Below are 20,493 nucleotides of genomic sequence, written 5' to 3' on the forward strand. Positions count from 1 at the left end.
AAGTAAATAATATTTTTGAAATTATCAGTAGTTTGAAACTCTTATTAATTAACATATAATTTTGAGGTCTGATGCCACTCCACAAATTACAGTCAGGTCGTCAGGTGGAGCACAGTTTAAAAAGCTACTGATGTGGGGGTTTCACCCATATTTGAGAAGAGCAATGAAAGCAATAGGGACTAGTTGAGATGTCTCTCCAGCTCCTGGAGAGCAAGTATAGATTAGCCAGTTGTGAAAAACATTGCTACTCCTATGAAAGGGAAAAGAATGGAAGACACAAAAGTTGGGATGTCACTACAGTTACTATATTTGTGTATGTGACATTTCCTTGAAGTCATAGCAGAGGTAATATTCCAGAGGAGAAGAAATTGTCTCTTTTTGTGTGATGCCACAAAGCCTACATTAGTGTGGACCCTGAGTTCTGTGGTTGACCAACATATCTAGGTGCAGTTAATTGCAAACAGGTGGAAAATCTAAGGTGGAGCACTTTCATTGTGAGGAAAAAGGCTTTTCCTGGAAATGTTAATCACTGCCTCTTTTAGGAACTATTTCAAAATTTCCCTGAAACTTCCTTGCTTTATTAGGAAATGATGGGTTATGTTGTGGTAAAACAAACAAACAAATCTTGATCTCAGTAGCTTAAAAGACAAAGTTTATTCGTTACTCAGACCTGTTCTCTTATGGATTCAGGCAACTCCATGAAGCATTTTGTCCTTTGTGTATTGACTTGGCATTCCCGGTTGCTTATGTCAACCGTATGTCAAGATATACAGTACAATTACTGTAACAGGGAAGGAACAGGGTAGAAAGTAAGCATCAACATATTTTATTTGCCAAAGCATGTCATATAGCCATATTTATGGCTCTTTTTGGATGGACATTCCTTCCATTGTTTCACGATTTTTCCTAGATTGTTAATGGTCTGTGCCATCATGTTAACAACAGGTTAACAGTACACTATCACAGCCTAACATGACAAATTACAAAAATAAACTGTACTACATACAATGTCCATTCTTGATAACATCTACCTCTAAGCTCAATATGGCCATATACCTTGTTTTGGAAGGGCTTATTGCATGTATTTTCTACAGTTTTGTGCATTTTAATCTTGTTTCAAGAATTCCAACTCCCCTCACAACTTTTCCATCAAGCTATCCTTACATTTTGCTTTCAAGATAAAAATCTTACATTTATTAGTATGATTTTTCATTTAGTAGTGTAATGTACATTTATGTAATCACTGCTATTATTAGGATTAAAAAAATTGTTTTCCACAACTTACATAGAGCTTGAGTGGACTGCTCAAATATATTTTTCCCCACAGCACCATTTCTTTTCATTGAGTGCTTTCGCAGAGTGTGAAGTTCACTTGTAGTACACGCATTGCTTATAGCAGAAATGCTTGTTTTGCAGCCATTGCTGTTCCAGTACTGGCGAAGTAGATATAAACAGAATGAGGCTGTAAATGGGCTTTGCTCTAGCAACCAGTCCATCTCAGGTTTGAGGTGCACATAGGTAACTATATAAATCAAAGAGACCCTGGGGACTTTGATTAGCACTAGAGTAGTCCTGCTGCTGCTGCTAAGTTTCTTCCGTTGTGTCCGACTCTGTGCGACCCCATAGATGGCAGCCCACTAGGCTCCTCTGTCCCTGGGATTCTCTAGGCAAGAATACTGGGGTGGGTTGCCATTTCCTTCTCCAATGCATTAAAGTGAAAAGTGAAAGTGAAGTCGCTCAGTCGTGCCCAACTCTTAGCGACCCCATGGACTATACGGCCTACCAGGCTCCTCTATCCGTGGGATTTTCCATGCAAGAGTACTGGAGTGGGGTGCCAGTGCTTTCTCTGAGAGTAGTCCAGACTTTGTTTAATAACAATTTAAAAATGTTTTGGGCACCCATTCCATTGTTTTACTATGTTACTCTATACGTCGAGGATCTACCTGTTGCAAAATGTCAGGCAGTTAATACTTCCACTGTAATATAACACCCTTTTGTCTCAAGTCCAGAGTGCTTATAAATTGATGTTTTCACCTTTTATTAGGCTGTCCAATAGAGAATGCCCCCATTTTTACATGGAGAAGTACTCCAGTGAGAAATGATCACTTAAAATTAATGCAGATTCTTTGTGTCATCTTTATCTCTGGTCTGATTATTATGCACGCAACTTCACTTTTTAGAGAAGTTGCCTTTCATTAAAAAACGGTTTATTTAAATGTGAGGATATAATACCAGTCAGATGCCAATATTATAAAAACAGTTAAATTCAAGTAATTTTCACAAAGATCTCAAAAATTTTAACTGATTACTTGAAAAAAAATAACTTTATCTTAAAAAAATAAGAATAAAAGTGATTAACAATTAGTGATCATTTTGTTTGTAATCTTTGTAAGAAATATTATTGAAAACAGTCACCTTTATTCTCTTTCCCTTATTAAAAGCATGTGAATGCATTGGTACAGTCACTGGAATTTCTGTGAGAGTTGTTACTGTCTGTACAAGAGGCTCTTGCAAACTCCATCACATCTAGGATGGGACTAGGTTCAAGGTGCTCATGACAGATTTTTTGGTAGTGAAAATTAAAAGATGATTAAACAGGAAGTATTTTCTATTGAAATTGCTTTTGATTTTATATAAAGGCTTAAAATATAATATTCCACCACTCCATCTCTAATTTTTGGTAAGGAAATGATAAGCACTTTAAGCTAGGGTACATTTAAAATCATTGCATTGAGGCAAATTCTTATAACTTGTATGTCTCTATGTCAGGTATACTGCAGCTGTACAATGTGAAACCTTCCCAGAAAGATTTATTCTACTTTTGCTTTGTCAGGATTCTGTAGCCCTGGCAAAGGAAGAGATATCAAAAAGGGCTAGAAAATGATTCATTGTCAAACATAATCCTTGACTACTAAGCTAGGAAAGCTGCCACAATTTTATGAGAGGAACATAAAATAAGAGGTGAACAAGCTTTGGAGTTCTCAAAGGTCCTTTCATCAGTTACCACCTTCATCCTGGAGAAAGGAGCTCTTATTTCTCCAAAGCAGGTGTATCCAATATTTTTCTATGCCAGATGTATAAAAGGCATTTCATTGTTAAAATAAATATTAGAGCATTTGTGGAAAATTCTTTGCAAAATACTTTGACTTTATTTTTTTTTAAATTTTTTAAATAATTTGACTTTAAAGAAAAGTTTGAGAAAATAGTGTACATGAAGAGCTGTATATTTATAGTTCTTGCTCTAGAGACTAACTCAGTTCCTATTAGACATTACCAATTAGTATGTTAGATGGAAGATGCTATCAAAAATAACAACAACATTTGGATATTTAATAGATTCTGTAGAAATATGCATTTTAATATCTAATATGTTGCATTGCAAATGCAACTGTTTTCTTTTGGTACTGGTCATATGCATGCTCAGTCACTTCATTCATGTAGTATTCTTTGCGACCCCATGGACTACAGCCTGCCAGGCTCCTCTATCCATGGGATTCTCCAGGCAAGAATTCTGGAATGGGTTCCTGTGCCCTCCTGCAAGGAATCTTCCTGACCCAGGAATTGAACCCCCATCTCCTGTGTCTCCTGCATTTCAGGCGGACTCTTTACCCACTGAGCCCCCTGGGAAGGCCATTCATCATAAATCAGTCAAATTGCTGTTAGAAAAAAAGGTTCAAGCATAAGAGGCAGGAATTCTGAACTTTATCTGCAAATTGGGAATAACATTTATTCCCATACATTTTTGCTGAGAAATTGATTAAAATAATATATATTAATGTGCTTTGTGATTGTAAACTGTTTTGTAGATATTAATCCTAATTCCAATGTCAATTACAATAAGCATTATTATTATTTTAAATTCCAGTAAGTGTTCTTTATTCCAATGTGAGAGAATATCTTTTATTTCTCTACCAATTGCATGGATTTCCTGGTGAAATATGGTATCTATGCCATTTGATCACTGAAAGAGAAAAAAAAAAGTCAACAGAATATCCATTTTGTGTAAAGGAAAGGGAATAAAATTGGAGCTAGTCCCAGCCATCCCAGGCATTTTCAAGAGATGGCTTCATTTTTACCTATAACTAGCATTCTATTTATGTTGTTATATGTTTTTTGAACAAATATAAGGAAAGATCAAGGGGTAAAATTGTTCTTTGTCTGGCTTTACTTTTGTCCTTCTATTTGGCTTTCTGGATCATTCCTCAAGGTATGAACAATAAAACTAGCACTGGCCAATTTTTCAATTAATGTATCTTTCAAGTATATAACATTATCTTAATTAACCAAGATTTGAATTTATATGTTGAATTATTTCAGGGACTAAAGGATAAAATAATTATAACTCCTAAAACATATGTGTATTTGAACATTTTAACTACTGTTTTATAAATTTAACAATTTGTATTTCTTTGGTATAAATTGTGCTATTATGGGTTCAATCAGTGTTTGAAAGAACCTAGTCTTTGTAATAATATCTGTGTATGAGTGTATATTTATATGTTTATCACCAAAAACAAACAAAAAAAATTGACATGTACTCAGTTAAATATCTGAACATGTATTATCATATATACTACATGATTTTAAGCTAAACATAGATTTTAAAATGATTATCATTTTATTTGTGGAATTAAGGTTTCAGTTATTTTTTATGATTCCACCAAAGTTAGAGCCTCTGGAACATGTTATTAAACCTTATGATTCTATTGATTTCTGTATTAATACCAGACCACCTAACCTGCCTCTTGAGAAATCTATATGCAGCTCAGGAAGCAACAGTTAGAACTGGACATGGAACAACAGACTGGTTCCAAATAGGAAAAGGAGTACGTCAAGGCTGTATATTGTCACCCTGCTTATTTAACTTATATGCAGAGTACATGAGAAACGCTGGACTGGAAGAAACACAAGCTGGAATGAAGATTGCCGGGAGAAATATCAGATATTTCTGATATTTCTGATATTATATCTGAGAAAAACCTCAGATATGTAGATGACACCACCTGTATAGCAGAAAGTGAAGAGGAGCTAAAAAGGCTCTTGATGAAAGTGAAAGAGGAGAGTGAAAATGTTGGCTTAAAGCTCAACATTCAGAAAACGAAGATCATGGCATCTGGTCCCATCACTTCATGGAAAATAGATGGGGAAACAGTAGAAAGAGTATCAGACTTTATTTTTTGGGACTCCAAGATCACTGCAAATGGTGACTGCAGCCATGAAATTAAAAGATGCTTACTCCTTGGAAGAAAAGTTATGACCAACCTAGATAGTATATTCAAAAGTAGAGACATTACTTTGCTGACTAAGGTCCGCCTAGTCAAGGCTAATGGTTTTTCCTGTGGTCATGTATGCATGTGAGAGTTGGACTGTGAAGAAGGCTGAGCGCTGAAGAATTGATGCTTTTGAACTGTGGTGTTGGAGAAGACTCTTGAGAGTCCCTTGGACTGCAAGGAGATCCAACCAGTCCATTCTGAAGGAGATCAGCCCTGGGATTTCCTTGGAAGGAATGACGCTAAAGCTGAAACTCCAGTCCTTTGGCCACCTCAAAAAAGAGTTGACTCATTGGAAAAGACTCTGATGTTGGGAGGGATTGAGGGCAGGAGAAGAAGGGAACAACAGAGGATGAGATGGCTGGATGGCATCACTGACTCAATGGACGCGAGTCTGAGTGAACTCCGGGAGTTGGTGATGGACAAGGAGGCCTGGCGTGCTGCGATTCATGGGGTCGCAAAGAGTCGGACACGACTGAGCGACTGAACTGAACTAACATTTTCCTGGAGGTCTCTCAGGTTGTCCTAATTGCTTCTATTTCTTTTTTCCTCTCTGTTTCATTTGTTTCTACCATTCTATCTTCTACCTCACTTATCCTATCTTCTGTCTCTGTTATTCTACTGTTGGTTCCCTCCAGAGTGTTTTTTATCTCATTTATTGCATTATTCATTTTATATTGACTCTTTTTTATTTCCTATAGGTCCTTTTTAAACCTTTCTTGCATCTTTTCAATCCTTGTCTCCACGCTACTTATCTGTAACTCCAATTTGTTTTCAAGGTTTTAGATCATTTTAACTATCAATATTCGGAATTCTTTTTTCAGGTAGATTCTGTATCTCTTCCTCTTTTGTTTGCTTTGGTGGGCATTTATCCTATTCCTTTTCCTGCTGGGTATTTCTCTGCCTTTTCATCTTGTTAATATTACCGTGTTTGGAGTGGCTTTTCTGTACTCTAGCAGTGTGGTTCCTCTTTATTGTAGAAGTTCCTCACTGTGGGTGGGGTTATATGGGTGGCTTGTCATGGTTTCCTGATTAGGAAAGCTTGTGTCAGTGTTCTGGATGGTGGAGCTGGATTTTTTCTCTCTGGGGTGCAATGAAGTGTCCAGTAATGAGTTTTGAGATGTCTGTGTGTTTGGTGTGACTTTGGGCAGCCTGTATATTGAAGCTCAGGGCTATGTTCCTGTGTTGCTCGAGAATTTGAATAGTGTGTCTTGCTCTGGAACTTTTTGGCCCTTGGGTGGTGCTTGGTTTCAGTGTAGGTATGGAGGCACTTGATGAACTCCTGTTGATTAATGTTCCCTGGATTCAGGATTTCTCAGGTGTTCTCAGGATATGGACTTAAGACTCCTGCCTCAGGTTTTCAGTCTTATTCTTCAGTAGCTTCAAGACTTCTCCATTTATACAACACTGAAGACAAAACATCTAGGTTAATGATGAAGTTTCACAGTGAGGGACACCTGGAGAGGTACACAGAGCTGCATGGAGAAGAGTAAAGGGAGGAGGGAAATATAGGTGATCAGGAGGAGAAGAGGGTGAATCAAAAGAGGAGAAGGCAAGCTAGCCAGTAATCCCTTCCCTATATACTCTCACAGTCTGGATCCCTCAGAGATGTTCACAGAGTTACATAGAGAAGAGAAGAGGGAGGAAGGAGACAGAGGTGGCCAGGAGAATAAAAGGGGGAATCAAACAGAGGGAGACAGATCCAGCCAGTAATCAGTTCCCTAAGTATTCTCCACAGCCCAGAACACACAAAGAGATACAGAGTTGGATAGAGAAGAAAAAAGGGAGGTGGGAGATAGAAGCGGCCTGGTGGAGAGAAAGGATAGTCAAAAGTGGGAGAGAGCAATCAGGCCAGTCATCTCACTCCCAAGTAAAAATGGGTACTGAAGATTGGGTTCTTAAAGGTACAAAGTTGATAACAAAAACAGAAAAGCAAAAGTTAAATATCTAGAGTAGAGGTTAGATTCTCAAAAATACAACATTAAAAAAAGTCAAAAAATTAGAAAATATATATATATGAAATTTGCTTTAAAAATAGGATCTTACTTTTTTTTTGCAAGATATTAGTAGGTTCAGTTCAGTTCACTTCAGTCACTCAGTCGTGTCCGATTCTTTGCGACCCCATGAATCGCAGCACGCCAGGCCTCCCTGTCCATCACCAACTCCCGGAGTTCACACAGGCTCACATCCATCGAGTCAGTGATGCCATCCAGCCATCTCATCCTCGGTCATCCCCTTCTCCTGCCCCCAATCCCTCCCAGCATCAGAGTCTTTTCCAATGAGTCAACTCTGCACATTAGGTGGCCAAAGTACTGGAGTTTCAGCTTTAGCATCTTTCCTTCTAAAGAAATCCCAGGGCTGATCTCCTTTGAACAGACTGGTTGGATCTCCTTGCAGTCCAAGGGACTCTCAAGAGTCTTCTCCAACACCACAGTTCAAAAGCATCAATTCTTCAGCACTCAGCCTTCTTCACAGTCCAACTCTCACATCCATACAGGACCACTGGAAAAAACATAGCCTTGACTAGACGGACCTTAGTTGGCAAAGTAATGTCTCTACTTTTGAATACTATCTAGGTTGGTCATAACTTTTCTTCCAAGGAGTAAGCATCTTTTAATTTCATGGCTGCATTCACCATCTGCAGTGATTTTGGAGCCCAAAAAAGTAAAGTCTGACACTGTTTCCACTGTTTCCCCATCTATTTCCCATGAAGTGATGGGACCAGATGCCATGATCTTCGTTTTCTGAATGTTGAACTTTAAGCCAACGTTTTCACTCTCCTCTTTCACTTTCATCAAGAGGCTTTTTAGCTCCTCTTCACTCTCTGCCATAAAGGTGGTGTCATCTGCATATCTGAGGTTATTTACATTTCTCCCGGCAATCTTGATTCCAGCTTTTGCTTCTTCCATTCCAGCGTTTCTCATGATGACTCTGCATATAAGTAGAATAAGCAGGGTGACAATATACAGCCTTGACATATTCCTTTCCCTATTTGAAACAAGTCAGTTGTTCCATGTCCAGTTCTAACTGTTGCTTCCTGGCCTGCATACAGATTCCTCAAGAGGCAGGTCAGGTGGTCTGGTATTCCCATCTCTTTCAGAATTTTCCAGTTTATTGTGATCCACACAGTCAAAGGCTTTGGCATAGTCAATAAAGCAGAAATAGATGCTTTTCTGGAACTCTCTTGCTTTTTCCATGATCCAGAGGATGTTGGCAATTTGATTTCTGGTTCCTCTGCCTTTTCTAAAACCAGCTTGAACATCAGGAAGTTCACGGTTCACGTATTGCTGAAGCCTGGCTTGGAGAATTTTGAGCATTACTTTACTAGCATGTGAAATGAGTGCAATTGTGTGGTAGTTTGAACATTCTTTGGCTTTGCCCTTCTTTGGGATTGGAAAGAAAACTGACCTTTACAGTACTATGGCCACTGCTGAATTTTCCAAATTTGTTGACATATTGAGTGCAGTTCAACTGGAATTCCATCACCTCCACTAGCTTTGTTTGTAGTGATGCTTTCTAAGGCCCACTTGACTTCACATTCCAGGATGTCTGACTCTAGAGTGATCACACCATCGTGATTATCGGGATCATGAAGATCTTTTTTGTACAGTTTTTCTGTGTATTCTTGCCATCTCTTCTTAATATCTTCTGCCTCTGTTAGGTCCATACCATTTCTGTCCTTTATCGAGCCCATCTTTGCATGAAATGTTCCCTTTATCTCTGATTTTCTTGAAGAGATCTCTAGTCTTCCCCATTCTGTTCTTTTCCTCTATTTCTTTGCATTGATTGCTGAAGAAGGCTTTCTTATCTCTTCTTGCTATTCTTTGGAACTCTGCATTCAGATGCCTGTATCTTTCCTTTTCTCCTTTGCTTTTCGCCTCTTTTCTTTTCACAGCTATTTGTAAGGCCTCCCCAGACAGCCATTTTGCTTTTTTGCATTTCTTTTCCATGGGGATGGTCTTGATCCCTGTCTCCTGTACAGTGTCACAAACCTCATTCCATAGTTCATCAGGCACTCTTTCATATCTAGGCCCTTAAATCTATTTCTCACTTCCACTATCATAAGCAATTTGATTAAGGTCATACCTGAATGGTCTAGTGGTTTTCCCTACTTTCTTCAATTTGAGTCTGAATTTGGCAATAAGGAGTTCATGATCTGAGCCACAGTTAGCTCCTGGTCTTGTTTTTGTTGACTGTATAGAGTTTCTCCATCTTTGGCTGCAGAGAATATAAACAGTCTGATTTCGGTGTTGACCATCTGGTGATGTCCATGTGTAGAGTTTTCTCTCGTGTTGTTGGAAGAGGGTGTTTGCTATGACCAGTGCATTTTCTTGACAAAATTCTATTAGTCTTTGCCCTGCTTCATTACGCATTCCAAGGCCAAATTTTCCTGTTACTCCAGGTGTTTCTTGAATTCCTACTTTTGCATTCCATTCTCCTGTAATGAAAAGGACATCTTTTTGGAGTGTTAGTTCTAAAAGGTCTTATAGGTCTTCATAGAACCGTTCAACTTCAGCTTCTTCAACATTACTGGTTGGGGCGTAGACTTGGATTACTGTGATATTGAATGGTTTGCCTTGGAAATGAAGAAAGATCATTCTGCGTTTTTGAGATTGCATCCAAGTACTGCATTTCGGACTCTTTTGTTGACCATGATGTCTACTCCATTTCTTCTGAGGGATTCCTGCCCACAGTAGTAGATATAATGGTCATCTGAGTTAAATTCACCCATTCCAGTCCATTTTAGTTCGCTGATTCCTAGAATGTCAACGTTCACTCTTGCCATCTCCTGTTTGACCACTTCCAATTTGTCTTGATTCATGGACCTGACATTCCAGGTTCCTATGCAATATTTCTCTTTACAGCATTGGACCTTGCTTCTATCACCAGTCACATCCACAACTGGGTATTGTTTTTGCTTTGGCTCCATCCCTTCATTCTTTTTTTTTTTTTTAATTTTTTATTTTTTTTTAGTTTTTTATTTTTTAAATTTTAAAATCTTTATTCTTACATGCGTTCCCAAACATGAACCCCCCTCCCACCTCCCTCCCCACAACATCTCTCTGGGTCATCCCCATGCACCAGCCCCAAGCATGCTGCACCCTGCGTCAGACATAGACTGGCGATTCAATTCTTACATGATAGTATACATGTTAGAATGCCATTCTCCCAAATCATCCCACCCTCTCCCTCTCCCTCTGAGTCCAAAAGTCCGTTATACACATCTGTGTCTCTTTCCCTGTCTTGCATACAGGGTCGTCATTGCCATCTTCCTAAATTCCATATATATGTGTTAGTATACTGTATTGGTGTTTTTCTTTCTGGCTTAATTCACTCTGTATAATTGGCTCCAGTTTCATCCATCTCATCAGAACTGATTCAAATGAATTCTTTTTAACGGCTGAGTAATACTCCATTGTGTATATGTACCACAGCTTTCTTATCCATTCATCTGCTGATGGACATCCAGGTTGTTTCCATGTCCTGGCTATTATAAACAGTGCTGCGATGAACATTGGGGTACATGTGTCTCTTTCAATTCTGGTTTCCTTGGTGTGTATGCCCAGCAGTGGGATTGCTGGGTCATAAGGTAGTACTATTTGCAATTTTTTAAGGAATCTCCACCCTGTTCTCCATAGTGGCTGTACTAGTTTGCATTCCCACCAACAGTGTAGGAGGGTTCCCTTTTCTCCACACCCTCTCCAGCATTTATTGCTTTCAGATTTTTGGATCGCAGCCATTCTGACTGGTGTGAAGTGGTACCTCATTGTGGTTTTGATTTGCATTTCTCTAATAATGAGTGATGTTTAGCATCTTTTTATGTGTTTGTTAGCCATCCGTATGTCTTCTTTGGAGAAATGTGTATTTAGTTCTTTGGCCCATTTTTTGATTGGGTCATTTATTTTTCTGGAATTGAGCTGCATAAGTTGCTTGTATATTTTTGAGATTAGTTGTTTGTCAGTTGCTTCATTTGCTATTATTTTCTCCCATTGAGAAGGCTGTCTTTTCACCTTGCTTATATTTTCCTTTGTTGTGCAGAAGCTTTTAATTTTAATTAGATCCCATTTGTTTATTTTTGCTTTTATTTCCAGAATTCTGGGAGGTGGATCATAGAGGATCCTGCTGTGATTTATGTCTGAGAGTGTTTTGCCTATGTTCTCCTCTAGGTGTTTTATAGTTTCTGGTCTTACATTTAGATCTTTAATCCATGTTGAGTTTATTTTTGTGTGCGGTGTTAGAAAGTGATCTAGTTTCATTCTTTTACAAATGGTTGACCAGTTTCCCAGCACCACTTGTTAAAGAGAGTGTCTTTACTCCATTGTATATTCTTGCCTCCTTTGTCAAAGATAAGGTGTCCATATGTGTGTGGATTTATCTCTGGGCTTTCTGTTTTGTTCCATTGATCCATATGTCTGTCTTTGTGCCAGTACCATACTGTCTTGATGACTGTGGCTTTGTAGTAGAGCCTGAAGTCAGGCAAGTTGATTCCTCCAGTTCCATTCTTCTTTCTCAAGATTGCTTTGGCTATTCGAGGTATTTTGTATTTCCATACAAATCTTGAAATTATTTGTTCTAGTTCTGTGAAAAATGTGGCTGGTAGCTTGATAGGGATTGCATTGAATCTGTAGATTGCTTTGGGTAGTATACTCATTTTCACTATATTGATTCTTCCGATCCATGAACATGGTATATTTCTCCATCTATTAGTGTCCTCTTTGATTTCTTTCATCAGTGTTTTATAGTTTTCTATATATAGGTCTTTAGTTTCTTTAGGTAGATATATTCCTAAGTATTTTATTCTTTTCGTTGCAATGGTGAATGGAATTGTTTCCTTAATTTCTTTTTCTACTTTCTCATTATTCGTGTATAGGAATGCAAGGGATTTCTGTGTATTGATTTTATATCCTGCAACTTTACTATATTCATTGATGAGCTCTAGTAATTTTCTGGTGGAGTCTTTAGGGTTTTCCATGTAGAGGATCATGTCATCTGCAAACAGCGAGAGTTTTACTTCTTCTTTTCCAATTTGGATTCCTTTTATTTCTTTTTCTGCTCTGATTGCTGTGGCCAAAACTTCCAGAACTATGTTGAATAGTAGTGGTGAAAGTGGACACCCTTGTCTTGTTCCTGACTTTAGGGGAAATGCTTTCAATTTTTCACCATTGAGGATAATGTTTGCTGTGGGTTTGTCATATATAGCTTTTATTATGTTGAGGTATGTTCCTTCTATTCCTGCTTTCTGGAGAGTTTTTATCATAAATGGATGTTGAATTTTGTCAAAGGCCTTCTCTGCATCTATTGAGATAATCATATGGTTTTTATTTTTCGATTTGTTAATGTGGTGAATTACATTGATTGATTTGCGGATATTGAAGAATCCTTGCATCCCTTCATTCTTTCTGGAGTTATTTCTCCACTGATCTCCAGTAGCATATTGGGCACCTACTGACCTGGGGAGTACCTCTTTCAGTATCCTATCATTTTGCCTTTTCATACTGTTCATGGGGTTCTCAAGGCAAGAATACTGAAGTGGTTTGCCATTCCCTTCTCCAGTGGACCACATTCTGTCAGACCTCTCCACCATGACCTGCCCGTCTTGGATTGCCCCGCAGGCATGGTTTGGTTTCATTGAGTTAGACAAGGCTGTGGTCCTAGTGTGATTAGAATGACTAGTTTTCTGTGAGTATGGTTTCAATGTGTCTGCCCTCTGATGCCCTCTTGCAACACCTACCATCTTACTTGGGTTTCTCTTACCTTGGCATGGGGTATCTCTTAACGGCTGCTCCAGCAAAGCACAGCTGCTGCTCCTTAACTTGGATGAGGGGTATTTCCTCCCACCGCCCATCCTGATCTTCAACGTGGGATGGCTCCTCTAGACCCTCCTGCGCCAACACAGCCACCACTCCTTGGGCATGGGGTTGCTCCTCCCAGCGGCCGCCCCTGGCCTCTGATGCGGGGTGGCTCCTCCCTGCCCTTGACCCTGACCTCGGACGCAGTTTGGCTCCTCCCAGCCGCCATCCCTGGCCTCAGACGCGAGGTAGCTCTCGGCCAAGCTTAGTGCGCCGATCGCCGCTGCCGCCGCCTGCGCTTAGTGCATAGTTTATAAAAATGGAAATTAAAGGAGGAATAGGGGACTTAAAAATATATTTTTTTTAATTTCAAGAAATGGTAATAGTAAAAATATATCTAAGACTTTCTCTGGAGCTTTCATATTCAGATAATTCCTTGGTCCAGCTTGTAGATCTTAAGGTCTATAGGCCCCTTCCAGTGTAGTCAGTGCTAACTACAGGGTGTTAATCTATTGCACCTGTCACCTCCAAAGTGGTTCCCTCTGTTTATTTTAGCTTCTTATGTTTGCTCGTCTCTTCAGTGTCTAATTTCCGCCCTGACACAAGGGGGGCAGTGATGGTCACCTTTTTAGGCTCACTTGTTCAGTTGTGTTGTTGGGAGCGAGGAACACTGCAAACAAATGTCACTGGCATGTGCTCACTGTGGTTCAACCACACTGGATTTGCCCCCGCTCACAGCATGTGTGCTTTCCCAGTCTATACTGCTCAGGCTCTAGGTTGCTCTGCTGGGAACTGTCTGATGTTGGCCCTGGGTTGTATGTACTCCCCAGGTCTAAGCCGCTCAGGTTCAGGTTCTTGGGTAATCTGCAAAAGTGCAGACTTGGTTGGGCCTGCGTTTTGTGCCCTTCCCAGGTCCCAGCAGCTCAGGTGATCAGGTGCTTGGCAAGCACAGTCGCCCCCAGTTGAAGGCCGTGACTTATCACCTTCCCCGTCCCAGCCGCTTGGTTTTCTGGGTGTACAATGGGGGCGCGCCTTCTCAGGTGTGCCATGTGCCTCTTCTGGGGAGCTGATCCCTGGCTGTGACCCTCCCGGCAGATGTTGACCATCCCGAATCTGAAGAAGTCTTGGTTAGCAATGAAGTCTGCTTGCTGTTTGGTATAGAATGACTCTCTGGTGCCGCAATTGCACCCTTCAGGCTCTGGCTTCCCTCCCCTGCCTATCTCTGGTGGGGGATGGGCCGGTCCACAGTCGGCTGCCTCTGCTCAGTCCTTTGTTCTGTGAGCAGGCCTGGCGGTGTCTTATGTTAGGGCTTTTCACAAGATAGCTATCCCACAGTCTGGGTTGCTATCTCAAGCTAGTTCCCTTAGATTTCCCTCAGGGCATTCAGGCCCAGTCCTTACCCAAAACAATGCAGCCCATGCCTCCCTGTCCAGCCCAGGCTTCCTAGTGGGGGATGCAAGTGTCTAGGCTGCTGCTCCAATGGAAGCTGCTGTTAGGCATGTAATCTGTGGGGTTTAATTATTTATTTATTTTTCCTCCCAAGTATTTTGCCCTCTGAGATTCCAAGGCCACAGACCCACCAGAGAGAGTATTTCCTGGTGTTTGGAAACTTCTCTCTTTTTTAAGACTCCCTTTCTGGGACAGAGATCCATCCCTACCTCTTTTGTCTCTCTTTTTATCTTTAATATTTTTTCCTACCTCCTTTCAAATATAATGGGCTGCCTTTCTAGGTGCCTGATGTCCTCTGCCAGCATTTAGAAGTTGTTTTGTAGAATTTGCTCAACGTTCAAATGTTCTTTTGATGAATTTGTTGGGGAGAAAGTGGTCTCCCTGTCCTATTCCTCTGCCATCTTAAGACCACCCTTCTGAGTGGTCCTTTAAAAAAATGCTAATTTATATTTAACTGAGTGTTTGGTGATGATGGAGTAAAAGGCAGGAGAGTGATGAACATAACTGCCTTGATAAAGGATCCTAGAATTGTATGAGCTTGTGCAAAAATCTTGATAATGCGTAGTGGCTAAGGGCAACTTCATGCAACCAAATAAGATGAAATTAAGTCAATAACCTTAAAAAAGGCTATTTTTTTTTCCTCAAAACATATCAGAGAGGAATATGAATAATGTACATACAAACTGGGGTTCTGTCAATGATAACAAGGACTATGTGTTGGTTCATATCAAATCTGAGAATATTGGACAACCAAACGTATAACGTTCTTGTGGTTTTCTTAGTATGCAGCATTCTTTATGGTAGTTAGGTCCCTTCACTGGTTTTTTGCAAGTCTGAAGTTGTGTTTCTTGTGTCATTGCTGGCATCTCCACCCTCAGAACTGCTTTTATTTTCTTATTCTTTGCAGTCCTTGTCATCTTCGTCTCCTGGAGATTTCCGGGACTGTTTAGAGGATTTCTTTGATGTGTATGACTTTTTCTGCTTTGAGCCTGCTTTTTCACTCTTTCTTTTGCCTTTTCCATCTTCCTCTACTCTGTTGCCTTCTTCCTCACTGCTTGTGTCAGTAGTATTCCCGCCTTCTCCCTCGGCTTCTGGAGAGCTTTGTTGCTGAATTGCCTGGTATCCAGTAAACTTTACTCCTGGGTTATTTTCTATTTTGCACAATCCTTCATTAAATCCTTTACATTTGTTTGATTTTTCCAAACTTGTCTTTGTATTCCTTGTAAGGGAAGAGGTGTTTGGTGTAGGTGCCAAAAAAGAAGATAGGGTACTTACTGGCTGGAGGCTTCACAGCTCCCTCTGGGAGTTCATCGATCTTAGTGGGTTAGTGAGAGTAACCCTTCATCTTGGTGAAGACCGGGTCGCCTGCCTTGTACTTGCAGGGCTGTGGACCTGCCATCCTTGCCGCTCCCCTTCCTGGTCGTTCTTGGGTGCCAGGAAGATGCCAGGAGGCTGCCCCTACAGCGGGCCACCAACCAAGCAGGTGGGCGGACAAACAGCCACTCAGAGGGGAAGGGTCAAGGGGGCGGCTGAGGAGAGAAGGTGGGTAGGGGGGCTCAGCAGTCCCAGCAAATCACCGCCCGTGCCGAGGTCCTCACCACTGCTGCCCATAAATTTTAACATTTCAGAAAAAATGCCAATTTCTGGTAGTAATTCCCTCATAGATGTTTTGAACATTTTGGTGATGTTGTCCTGAGGTGTAGTAGCCTTAACTGTCCTTATCTTAACTGGATTTCTGGTTCTGCAAACCTTTTCAGATTGCCATGAGAAATATCAATAACCTCAGATATGCAGATGACACCACCTTTATGGCAGAAAGTGAAAAGGAACTAAAAAGCCTCTTGATGAAAGTGAAAGAGGAGAGTGAAAAAGTTGGCTTAAAGCTCAACATTCAAAACATGAAGATCATGGCATCTGGTCCCATCACTTCATGGGAAATAGATGGGGAAACAGTGGAAACAGTGTCAGACTTTATCTTTTTGGGCTCCAAAATCACTGCAGGTGGTGACTGCAGCCATGAAATTAAAAGACGCTTACTCCTTGGGAGAAAAGTTGTGATCAACCTAGATAGCATATTCAAAAGCAGAGACATTACTTTGCTGACTAAGGTCTGTCTAGTCAAGGCTATGGTCTTTCCAGTAGTCATGTATGGATGTGAGAGTTGGAGTGTGAAGAAAGCTAAGCGTTGAAGAATTGATGCTTTTGAACTGTGGTGTTGGAGAAGATTCTTGAGAGTCCCTTGGACTGCAAGGAGATCCAACTAGTCCATTCTGAAGGAGATCAACCCTGGGATTTCTTTAAAAGGAATGGTGCTAAAGCTGAAACTTCAGTACTTTGGCCACCTCATGCAGAGTTGACTCATTGGAAAAGACTTTGATGCTGGGAGGGATTAGGGGCAGGAGGAGAAGGGGACGACCCAGGATGAGATGGCTGGATGGCATTACTGACTCGATGGACGTGAGTCTGAGTGAACTCCGGGAGTTGGTGATGGACAGGGAGGCCTGGCTTGCTGCGATTCATGGGGTCGCCAAGAGTCGGACACGACTGAGTGACTGGACTGAACTGAACTGAACTGAAGCCTTTTCAGTACAATTTTCATTCAGTAGTGGCATTTTCTCAAAATTAGCATGTGGAAGGTAGTGTATAATTAGTAGAGAGTATGTGCTTTGCCTCCTAACTGCACTTTGAGAACATTTTCTGTACTTCTAGCATCAGTCTGCCTCATCCCACCAGGAACGAACAGCCCATTTTATTCTCTCTTGGTTTGAACCATATGGCCCATCGTTATAAATGAATGGCTATGTATGTGGCATGATATGAAAACTTTCGACATGCCCCTTGATTTCTTAATATCTCTCCTATGCTTCCTGCCAGTATTCTTTACAAGGTCTTATATTATCATTCCTATTGTAATTTTGAACAGACATTTTAATTTTTATTAGCTGCAGTGTTTTTGAATGTACAGCAAAAGTAATGTGTTATTCTTAGATTCAAGGGAGATTATTTGTATGAAATGCTTAGTAACAACAACAATGTGGCAACTACAGCAAATGTGAGGATAATTTCATTTTATTTTTGTTGAAGACATTATAGTTACTCACTAGTATTTCTAATTATTCTCCCTTTCAAGGTGTAATTGAAAGTTGGACTTCCCTTCCCCTTTGAAAATACGTGTGGCCATTAGAATTGCCTTGAGCAGGCAATAAAATGTGAGCAGAAGTGATGAGCATTATTTCCAAGCAGCAGTCTTAAAAATGTTTGTCTTGTCCTCCCTCATAACTCTCCATGTCAGTTAAAGTAAATGACAACCTTCCAGACAGTGGAGATTTGGTCAGACTGTTTCTGAGTGAAGACCTGTGGAGCAAAACAGTGGACATATAGGGAATGTAATATGAGGCAGAAACAAACTACTGTTTTTAAGCCAGTAAGATTTTGGTGTTGTCTTTTTACCATACCATATATTATTGTATCCTGATTGGTTTAATCTTATTAAGTCTTTCATTATGTTGAGTATTTTTTAATTGTGATAAAATACACATGAACACAGGATACTTTTCCATTTCTTTATATGTTCTTCCATTTCTTTCAGCAGTATTTTGTTGTTTTCAATGTACAATTCTTTCATCTACATGGGTAAGTTTACCCCTCAGTATTGTATTCTTTTTGCCATATGTTATTTGTTATTGTAGTAAAATATACGTGGCATAATGTTTTCCATTGTAATCATTTTTAAGTGTACAGTTCAGTGACATTAATTATATTCACATTATTGTGCGACCATCACCACTATTTATCTTCAGAACATTTTTCTCACCACAAACTGAAATTAACTCTGTGCCAATTAAATAATAATTATCTATTTCCCTCACCCTCACGCCCTTGTTACTACTATTCTACATTTTGTCTATATGAATTTAACTACTCTGGGAAATTCATAGTATAGAAATCATACAATATTTGTGTTTTTTAATGGTTTATTTCACTTTGTATAATGTCTTCAAGATTGATTCATGTTGTAACCTGTCAAAATTTTCTATTAATTTTTAAAGTTGAACAATAATTCACTGTAGGTATATAACAACATATTTGCATATCCGTTCAACTGTTGAGGGACATCAGAGTTGTTTCTACCTTTTGGCTATTGTGAATAATGATGCTATATTATATAAACATGAGAATTCCTCTTTCACTTCTTTGGCCTATATATCCAGAAATGGAATTGTTGGATCATATAATTCTATGTTTAGTATTTTTTAAGAATTGTTGTACCATTTTCCATAGTACCTGTTCCGTTTTACATGTCCCCCAGCAATGCAAAAGGAATCCAATTTCTCCATATCCTTGCCAACACTTATCATCTTCCTGCCTTCCTTTCTTTTTTTCTGATAGATCTCGGGAGCTATGCTGAGCTGGGAGACAGAGAAAGGGAGAGAGAGAGAGGGCTGAACTGTTACATGTCACAGTAGCCCATTAAAACAACAAACCAGTAGCCCATTAAAACAACAAACCAAGAATAGAAAAACAAAGTGATTACTTACTGTGGTAGTAGAAGACTTTAAAACTAGGAAAAGTGCCACTTTCCTCTGTTCCCCCATGGAACAGTTCACAAGTGGATGATCAGGTGTATCAGCGCAGATATAGGCTACTTCTCAGTGTTGCTGCTGCTAAGTTGCTTCAGTCGTGTCTGACTCTGTGCAACCCCATAGACGGCAGCCCACCAGGCTCCCCCGTCCCTGGGATTCTCCAGGCAAGAACACTAGAGTGGGTTGCCATTTCCTTCTCCAATGCATGAAAGTGAAAATTGAAAATGAAGTCCCTCAGTCATGTCCGACTCTTAGAAACTCCATGGACTGCAGCCTAACAGGCTCCTCCGCCCATGGGATTTTCCAGGCAAGAGTACTGGAGTGGGGTGCCATTGCCTTCTCCTCTCAGTGTTGAGAGAGCTCCAAATAAAAGGCCTCAATATTTTTATGGACTCAGGGGTTGCAGGTAGGTCAGAAAGAGGGCTCAGAGTGGACTAGTACTGAGTCAGAGTAGATAAAAGTGACTTTGGAATTTCCTCCCTCTTCTTCCATAAGGAGGTCTTAGCAGAGGTGCTTGAAGAGGACCTCGGAGGAAATCTTCAGGTGAAGACACATAGGAATCAAGGCATCAAGACTAGGAATGTAAATATGTGAAGGGCAGGACTAGCTAGTAGAGCCTGAGACCTTGACTGTAACTCTCTTCAGAGATTGTGATGCACTGATTTTACACTAAGTCTGATGTGGGGAGGAAAGCTTCCCTACCCTCATTCCCCAGGAACACTGTCAGGTAAAGCTTTTACAGTTGCCTATGGTCAGGCCTGAAAAATCACACATTGATTTTTAACCAGGGGTTGTATAAGCATTTTAATATGTATGAAGTGGTATATCACTGTGGTTTGTATTTGCATTTCCCTGATGACTATTAATGTTGAGCCTCTTGCTTTTATGCGCTTATTGGCCATTTAGATATCTTCTTTGGAGAAGTGTCTATTCAAGTCCTTTGCCTATTTTTTAAGCAGGTGATTTTGGGAGTGTTTTTTTTTTTTTTTTGTCATCTAATTGTAGGAGCTCTTTATAAATTCTGGATATTAATTTTATCATATATTCCAACATCATTTGTTGAAGAAACTATTCTTTCCCCATTGCATGGCCTCAACACCCTTTGTCAAAATCATTTGACCATTTATGTGAGGGTTCATTTCTGAGTTTCCATACTATTCCATCTGTCTTATTCCACCATGGTTTTGTAGTAAGTTTCAAAATCAGGAAGTGTGAAACCTTCATTTTTATATTCTTTTCCAAGCTCATTTCAACTATTTTGGGTCCTTTGAGATTCCATATAAACTTTAGGATGGATTTTTATATATTTGAAAAAATATCATTGGTATTTTAATAGAGATTGCATTGAATCTATATATCACTTTGGGTACTATTAACATTTTATCGTCTTCAAATCTGTAA

The 20,493-nt window shown here is 39.9% G+C and overlaps 1 pseudogene; it reads right to left on the reverse strand.

The window, feature by feature from the left end:
* Nucleotides 1-15,159: 15,159 nt before the first annotated feature.
* On the reverse strand, nucleotides 15,160-15,908 carry LOC138930064 (hepatoma-derived growth factor-related protein 3 pseudogene; annotated as a pseudogene).
* Between the last annotated feature and the right edge of the window lie 4,585 nt (nucleotides 15,909-20,493).

This window comes from Ovis canadensis, chromosome X, assembly GCF_042477335.2.
Source record: "Ovis canadensis isolate MfBH-ARS-UI-01 breed Bighorn chromosome X, ARS-UI_OviCan_v2, whole genome shotgun sequence".
Lineage (NCBI taxonomy): Eukaryota > Metazoa > Chordata > Mammalia > Artiodactyla > Bovidae > Ovis > Ovis canadensis.